Consider the following 8,525-nt stretch of genomic DNA (forward strand, 5'->3'; position numbering starts at 1 on the left):
TTGACTGCTGCAGCGCTGCTGCACTGAGCAGGAGAAATTTGTATTAAAAATTTAAAAAATAATAATTTGGTCATGGCGGCACCCCCCATGTGACCTGAAAAGATGGCGCCTGGGGCACGTGCCCCCCTGCCCCCCCTATAGTTACACCTCTGAACGGAGGACATGTGGCAATGGAGCTTTGTTGCAGCTGGAGGTTGACTATAGATTCTTGAGAGACAGAGTTACAGGAGCTTGATTCTCATCAGGAGTTCAGTGAGTTAAGAAACAGAAGCCAGGACTTTTGGCTTCAGGAATTTAAACTAGGGAACAGTTCATTTAGTCAAACTGTGAATCAGGAATTTATTTTGCTTTTGTTTGTGTGCTTTGCATTTTCCTAAATATCTGTTCGTTGCAACTAAGTAACTAATATTTTACTGGATGCTGCCCCAGCATCATTTGGGGTGCTTTTGAAGTATTCTTGTAACTAACTAAGTATTTTTAAGTTTATCTAACAAGCCAAAAACCTCAGATGGAACCATCTAATTAAAAAAGACTCTGTAACCATGTAAGCATTCTTAAATGCAACCTAAAACTGAAGCTTAAGACAACCTATTTTTGTAGCCTCTTTAATAAGACGTTTTTCTTGTTTTGTTTTCTTCTAAAGCCTCACAGAGTGTTTGGTTAACTCTGGGAGGGAGGGGATGCGCCTTTGGTGCAAAACCAGTCTCCACAGACCTCTAGCCAGCTGCGCACATGGAACAAAGTCCCCCATACTTTGTTAGCAAAGTTAAAGAGTTTCTCTGGGATACTCCACCCCAAGCCCAGGAGTTTAGGTTCTGCCAATAAGCGGGTGGCGGCGGCAGCATTTTAATCTACCATAGATCTAAAGTAAAAAGTTTTACAATGAAGCCCACTCAGACTCCTCTGGAAGGCGGGGGGAAGGGTGTCTCAGCGAATAGTTCCCTCCCGCGAGATGTTCTGAGTCAAGGCTATTTGTTACAACAAGTTTTCCATCCCAAGCTGGCCCATGAGCCAGTTCAGTGAACTCAGACAGCACCCCACTTTGGAGGCTGGTCCGGTTCGACCTCAAACCACCCAAACCAGGCTGGCTCAATGGCAAGCCTGCTCACATATCCCTAATACACATTCAGATTGCAGATGAATTGAATTGTGGATTGTTCAGATGAACATATAGTGAAATGTACCTTTGTTTAGGTATTACCTGAATATTTTGGTTGCACATCTAATCGCATGATGTGGAGAAGCTATCTGAGAAATATTGTTTGGGGAGGAACCCTATAATACAGAAAGATTTCAGTTTCTCCTTGTGAAGAACCCCTGTATTTGAAGAGAATTCTCCCCTGGGAGAACCCTAAAAATCTGTAATGATAGAGAAATTCCACATTGGGAGAAATTTCTTCACATCAGTTGAGAGTATTTATTTATTTATTTAGACATTGATTTACCTCAAGGGGAACAGAATGAACACTTTGGGTAAAATCCTCAACTCTACTGTACTGGACCAGCATGGCAAACTCTAGATATTTCTTTGAGCTGGAATACTGCTCCAACAACAACCACGTTTCCAGCAACTGGTCTAACAGCAAGCTCCTGGCCAGATTTACCCCAGTTGCAGGATGAATTGATGAAAGCTCCTGCCATTCAGACTAGTTACACAGCACCATTACAGGTTTCTTTCTTATGACCATCATCGGGACATGCAACACCCCATTTTTTCCAGCTATACCAGGGGATTTGCCAGGGTCAATGATAAGGGTATTGGTTCCGTGGTAAGTCCCCAGCATAATCCTTGACATTTTCAGGGAGGACCGAGGAAAGCTCCCTCATGAAACTCTGGAGAGCTGCTGCCAGTCAGTATAGTCAATACTGAACTAGGTGGACCAATGATCTGACTCACTATGAAGCAGCTTTATATATTTCCCCTCAGTTGGTAGGGGACTGGAGGTGTGAATCAGACTGGAGGTCTGAATCACACAGCCTTGAGTTGCAATCCACACATTCATGGGGATCATTAACTGGCACTGGCTGCTGGTATGTTGCGGGCAAAATTCAAAGTGCTGGTATAAAGCCCTGAACAGCTTGGATCCAGGCTACCTTAGAGAGAGCCTTCTTCTGTATGAACCCCACCACATGTTGAGGTCATCTGGAGTGTCCCTCTCCAGTTACCACCAGTACGTCTGGTGGCAATTCGGAGCCGGGCCTTCTCTGTAGCTGCTCCTGGCCTAGGGAATGCAGTCCTGGCAGATATCTGTAATTTAGGCTTGTTGTTGGCCTTTAAGAGAGCCCTAATAACTTACTTGTTTGGCCTGGCCTTCCAAGGTTTATTAAACTGTTTTTAAGTATTTTAATTGGTTTTAAATGGTTCTGAATTGTTTTAAAATTGTTTAAAGCAGTGTTTTTTGAATGGTGTTTTTATGTTTTCTAAATGTGTTGTGCTGTTGGATGGGGTGGTCTAGAAATGCAATCAATCAATTGATCAATAAAGGCAGACAATGCTCCCTAAGGCAAGGAGCACATTCCCTTGCTATGGTTAGCAACAGGGAAATATTATTTGTGCAAACATTAAATCAGGGGATTATGGCTTTTATGCTTTGCTATTTATTCTGGAGTTCTTTTGGTACTGGTTCTTGTTTGAAAGCATAATATGATCTAGGAAGCAGAACCACTGAAATGGAATGGACTGTGAAGATGGAAGTAAATAAGTTCAGCTAAAGTTACATTAAAAAATAAAGGCCAGTAACAGAACAGTTCCACGTGTGAAGGTTGCCTCAACTTTCATACAACAACTGTCAGCAGATGCATAAGAGTTATTGCCTGAACTGAGGAAACATTTTTCTTCCATACCAATAAAAAAATCTGTCTACCAAACAAGAAATTAAACTTCTTTGAAGCCTCCCTAGTCAAGCTTTGCTGGCTCTGCCATCAATACCCGCCACTTTGCATGTCCTTTCACTATGCACACCCCGTGATGACTTCATTACCTTATGAACAGTTGTTTGGATTGAGATGCCTCTTTAGTCTTGATTTCTAGATTCAGGAGACTTTTTTATTATTTGTCAGCTGTGGAAAAATTCTTTTCTCTCAGAATTGCAACCACATTCATATAAATGCTCTGCTCTTCCTTCTAGTGACAGCTGTGGGCCCTTTTCAGTTTTAGGCAGCTTCACATAATCAACATGATTAAGAAAGCAGAGATCAGACCCCCCCCCCAAAAAAAACACCTGTCTGACAGGCAAAAATTCAACAGGTAGCACTTTCTCCAGTCCCATATTTCTTACTTGGAAAAGCTTACTTGCTTTCTTTTTTAATGAAGAGTTTACTTTAAAGTAAAGCTTACTTTCTTTTTTTCATTTCTATTTGCCATGAAGCTAGCTATTAAAACTACAGGAGTCTGAGTATGAAGTGGTGGCAACCTGAGGAAGAAGAGCAAGCACAGAAGGGGGGCTTCTTCCTCACAGCAAAACACAGTGTAGATTTTTCTTTCTAGGCACTTGCCATTGCAGGAAAAGGAGGATGTGCATTCATAGACTAAAACATAGCCGGTCATACTAGAATTTAAAATAATAATAATAATAACCTTTTCCCCAAAAAACCCATAGGATCCTATGCGGATTTGGTGAAAAGGTTAATTTTTTTAAAAAAAATCACCCCCTTGCCCATTTCTTTTGTGCAGTGGGTGGTAGGTAGCACCCATCGCACCATAGAGCCCAACCCACAGTAGTGTCCCTAGGACCTACCCATGGGGGAAAATGGGATGGTTCGAGTTCCACATTGTTCCCTATGGCTGAAACAAGGAGAGTGCACACATTTTGCAATCCGGCCTTGAAAAACACTGCAGAACAGAAGCACACAGTTCCTCCCAACACAGAAACCACATTTTGCCCAAAATACAGTCCAAAAAAGAAAATAAAAGCAGTTGTTTGCACTGCAAGTTAAAAGGAGAGAGGGAAAATAGAGACACAGATAAGCCTAGCAGGCACTCTCTGTCTCTCCACTCACTGGGACGGGCAGGCAGCAGGCAGGCCCAGACCACCACTAGGGATGTGCACAGAACCACACGGGGGAGGCCTGAAGGCAGCAGGGATGCTGCTTTAAGAGCAGGGTAGGGTGCACTTACCCTCCCGCTGCTTTCCCCCCGCCAGCATCCATTTTTTTCAAAGCCCATCAGGGCACAGCTTTCCTCCCTGCCCCCTCGTTGCTCCCATTGTCCAATTATGACCGGAAGTCTCCGGCACACCTGTGTACGCCGGCACATGCACACGTACGTCGTGCCAGTGCACGCAGGCATGTCAGAGACTTCCGCTCATATCCAGACAATGGGGGCAATGGGGAGGCAGGGAAGTATGCTGCTGCCCCAATGGGCTTTGCAAAAAATGGACGCTGGCGGTGGAAAAGCAGCAGGAGTGATAAGTGTACCCTCCCCCGCTCTTAAAGTTAGACACCTCCTGTCGTCGAACCAATGGGGCTGCCAGTTCTTCAGAACCACCAGTTCCATGCACATCCCTAACAACCACCACCACCACCAGTCTCAGCTCTCAGTGATGCTGCTGCTTTCTCTGATTCTTCTCTCCTGAGGCAGAAATGGCTCTCTGTCTCTCTGCCTCCAAGCAGGTTCTTAAATTCATTTTGAAAATCCCTCATTTGGCCTCCTTGCTTCCTCCCCCCAGCCAATGGAGCACAGTTACCCATGACAACAATTGCTCTGAATGAGAACAAGATAACCAAGAAGCAAGGAGATCTGAAGCCAATCAGAAGCCAGTGCCAGAAAACCAACCAGCAAGGGTGGGGTGGGGCGAAACAAAACAGGACTCAAAATGGGGCTTGAATCACTTGAATCAATGCAAGCTTAAATCAGTGTTGATTCCATTTGAACTTGAATCAGGCTCTTTATTCTAGGGGTGATTCGATTTGAGTTCGAATCACTTGATACACCCCGATTTGAGCTCAAATCCATTCAACTCTACATCTGTAGTATAAGGTTGTATAAATCCAATTCTGTTAGTGGTATTAAATATTGCACCCCCCTTGGGGTGCACGGATGATTTATCAAGTAACCTGATCCATTTGTACCTCACTGTAGTTCTGCAGAGTTGTTCCTAATTTACACTCATCTGTGTCACTTTTAGTTATTTCAGCACAATCTCACAGTATTGGCATTGAGCGAAGGAGTTCCACATTCCATAATATCACATTTTGCTCATTAATCTTACATGACTCATGGATTAACAAAAGACATGAAAGGAATGAAATGTAAGCATAGTTTGGAATGCTTACCAAGCTGACATTCCAAACCTTACATGGAATATACATGAACGGCCTATATTCCTAAACCTTGCATATGGTTTGTCTTTATTTTCATCTATCTTCAGGAAGAGGATCTAAATAACCTTAACGGGGATGCACAGATTTTGAAAAGAAGCACATGAACACTGATTTTGAAAAGAAGCACATGGTTCCAGCTGGGGAGTTCTTCTCACCAGGATCACAACCTAACTCAGGTGTGATTAATCATTCTTCAATAGGTGGGGAAATCCAGGTTCCTGGAGCACACAAATGAGACCTCTGTGTTTTACATGTTCCATGCTCAGCACATTGTGACTGAAACAGGGCGGAGCCACCATTGTACGGGGGGGGGGTTCAAAGAACCCAGGCCACCACGTCATAGGCCGTGCCTTGCACCCCAGCCAAGCCCCCTGCATCTGACTTCAGCACAGTATATATTTTTTAATGGAGTGTCTACTTTTATAATAAAAACATTTATCTCAATTGTATGATATTTAGTAGAGAGGTTTTTAGTACTTACACCTTCTGGGGGCCTTCTCTGAGGCCACAGGAGGGGGTCCATGGAGGTTCCCCCTCCCCCACTGGCCTTCTTTGTGTCAAAAATCATCTGGTTTGGGCATTCTTCGGCCCTTATCGGGCCTTTCCCCCTCGTGGTGGCCATTTTGGAGGCTACTGCGCATGCACGATGGGCCTTTGAGTGGCCTGGGTCACACAGGGGGCTATTGTTCATGTGCAGTGGCCTCCAAAATGGCCACCGTGACAGGGGAAAGGCCTTGAAAGGACTGAAGAATGCCTGAACTTGGATATATTTGGCACAAGGAAGGCTGGCAGGTGGAGGGGAACCTCTGTGGACACCCCCCCCCATGGCTTCAGAGAAGCCCCCTGGAGGAGGTAAGACCTAAAAAAGTTTTTTGGGGAAAAATTACTTGCGAACTCCCCAAATGGCCGAGGAAGTTCAGTCTGGGGTCAGTCCGGGATTGGACCGAACACAGGGTGGTTCGGTCTGACTCCAAACTGTCGAACAGAACCAATTTGCCATCAAACCTGTTTGCACATCCCTAGGGCCCACCAATTGGGGTTCACTTTAATTAGCTCCAGGACAACAAGGGTAGTACCCAGGGCCTTCCCCACCTTCAGGGTATAGATCAAACCAGTCACCTCCCTTAAAGTTACTGCAGGCCAGGGCGGTAGTGAATCAATATCATGGTTGACCTGGTTCCACTCCATCTCAGAATATTTAAATAAGGTTCTAGAATGTTCTTCCCAGCCTTGTAATGGGATGGACATATTGTGATATTTGTGTGTGTGTGGCGGAGCTGCGGGACACACATTCCATGATACAGGGCAATTTTTTTTTTTAATTCCCTGGGTTAACTCCTGGCTAACTGCTCCCAGACTGAACAGGAAGGGCAAGGGAAAGAAAGATAGATAGCAAACTGTTACTGTATGAAGAGGAGACTGAATATTAAACTCTGCATCTTCTAACCCTATTCTGCATCCTGATTCTCATTCCAAAGGGTCCCTTGCATTCTGATTGCTTCACATGAAGTAATTCCAATACTTTCCCCCTCTCCTGCCTGTAAATGTTTTGCAAGGGCCTGGTCACTCTTAAGAGTGAAAAGCCAGTGGATGGTAAGGGAATGGAATTGCCCTGCAAGTACACTTGGCCTACCTTTAGGCCTGCCATTCAGCCATATTGCTATGCACAGTGGGGAAGTGGAATTGCACTCTACCTGTGCCTCCTCCAGGTATGCTGGATATTCAGACACTTTTGCATATAAATGTTGCATATAACACTGCATATAATATTTGCATAGGACCATCTTCCATGAATACTTGAACTCATAGATATATGATATCTATAGTCAGCTATAGTTATAGAACTCATAGTTATAGATTTATATGAGAATATTCATATACTCATAGACTTGAACTGTACAGTCATTAAATCCACATAAAATCTAGGCAATGATCATGGTTCAGGCTTATGCACGTCTGACTTTATGCATGGGGGCCCTATGCAACCAGCCAACCACTGCATCCAGTACCTGCCTATCCAGCAGGCCTAGAGGTGACAAGGAGAGTACATTCCCACAGTACAAGCTCACTGCACACAGGCCCTGTCGACACAGAGCTCATCCAGATCTGCCTCAGAAATCAGTTATACACCTAATGTCACTAAATGGGGATAACTTTTTCACTAGGAAGTAATTTTGCATCCATGATTAGAACTGCAGAGGCAAAGTGTTCTGAAAGGTTGTAGTAGTCGAATGCATTATTCCTATTTAAGGGCAAGAGGATATACAAGGGGTTTCACAGACTCTGGAATTATAGAGAGAAAAGCTCTTTCATATCAATCTGTTTAATTCAATTGAGGCAATACTGTGTTTTCTTCGACAGCATATTCTCCAGTTCTCTTCCCCAGGATAGATGGAAAATTCTCAAGTGCTTGTCATTGTCTAAGCTCCAGTGCAGCATCATTATACCCTTCTGGCTAATGCGGAAACATCTGTGCCAGTGATGGCTTAATCTCTGTTTTTGAAATGGATTCGTGCATTTAGTCAAAAGAAGTCAAATGAGGAATAATGAAAAAGGGCCTAAGAAAAGACGTGTCAAACTCCCTACTAAAGGTTCATTACGACAGTTCTTGAGCCTTGGAGGATTTTTATTTAAAGACATGGCACATAACTAAGCCTTCAAGCACTTGAGAATATCCTCTCTCTTGCTCTTTATTCCCCTATTCTGCATGTCTCATTTACCACCTGTGGTCTCTAAGCCATGGCTAAAGACAGTGAGCCTGAAGGAGTACCTTCTGCCAGTCCTGAAGAAGTTCAAATAAATGTTTGTGGTGATTGCCACATGGGTAAAATTTTATTAGGCAACACCCATGAAGAAATCTCCACAAATGGACAATTGTCTGTATTTTAATATTTCACTACAGGAGAATCTCAATATTCGTGGGGGTTCCATTCCCCACTGCAACCGTAGATATGGAAAATGCAAATATCGAGGCACTGGGGCTATGGGATCGCAGGGGTTAGGTTCCTGGAGGTCAGGAAAACCATCAAAAATTGGTCATATTTCTGGGGGGAAAGCAGGGGGTTGCTGCTTACCATGCCTCACTTTTCCCCTTTCGTTTCCCCTCCTTTATTCGTCCCCCAAATGGACGAAAATCAGCTAAAAACCAGCTTTTAAAAAGGTTTTTTTTTAAATAAAGCCATTTTGAGGCTCCCAAACACAAA

General features: G+C 43.9%; 1 long non-coding RNA gene across 1 annotated transcript in view; it reads left to right on the forward strand.

The window, feature by feature from the left end:
- Positions 1–5,647, forward strand: part of LOC128340320 (uncharacterized) — a 44,152-nt gene extending 38,505 nt beyond the window's left edge. Inside the window, exon 4 of the long non-coding RNA XR_008313596.1 lies at positions 5,370–5,647. This is a non-coding gene — a long non-coding RNA (uncharacterized LOC128340320). The remainder of the gene's footprint in view (positions 1–5,369) is intronic.
- The last annotated feature ends 2,878 nt before the right edge of the window (positions 5,648–8,525 follow it).

The sequence above is a fragment of the Hemicordylus capensis genome, chromosome 1 (assembly GCF_027244095.1).
Source record: "Hemicordylus capensis ecotype Gifberg chromosome 1, rHemCap1.1.pri, whole genome shotgun sequence".
Lineage (NCBI taxonomy): Eukaryota > Metazoa > Chordata > Lepidosauria > Squamata > Cordylidae > Hemicordylus > Hemicordylus capensis.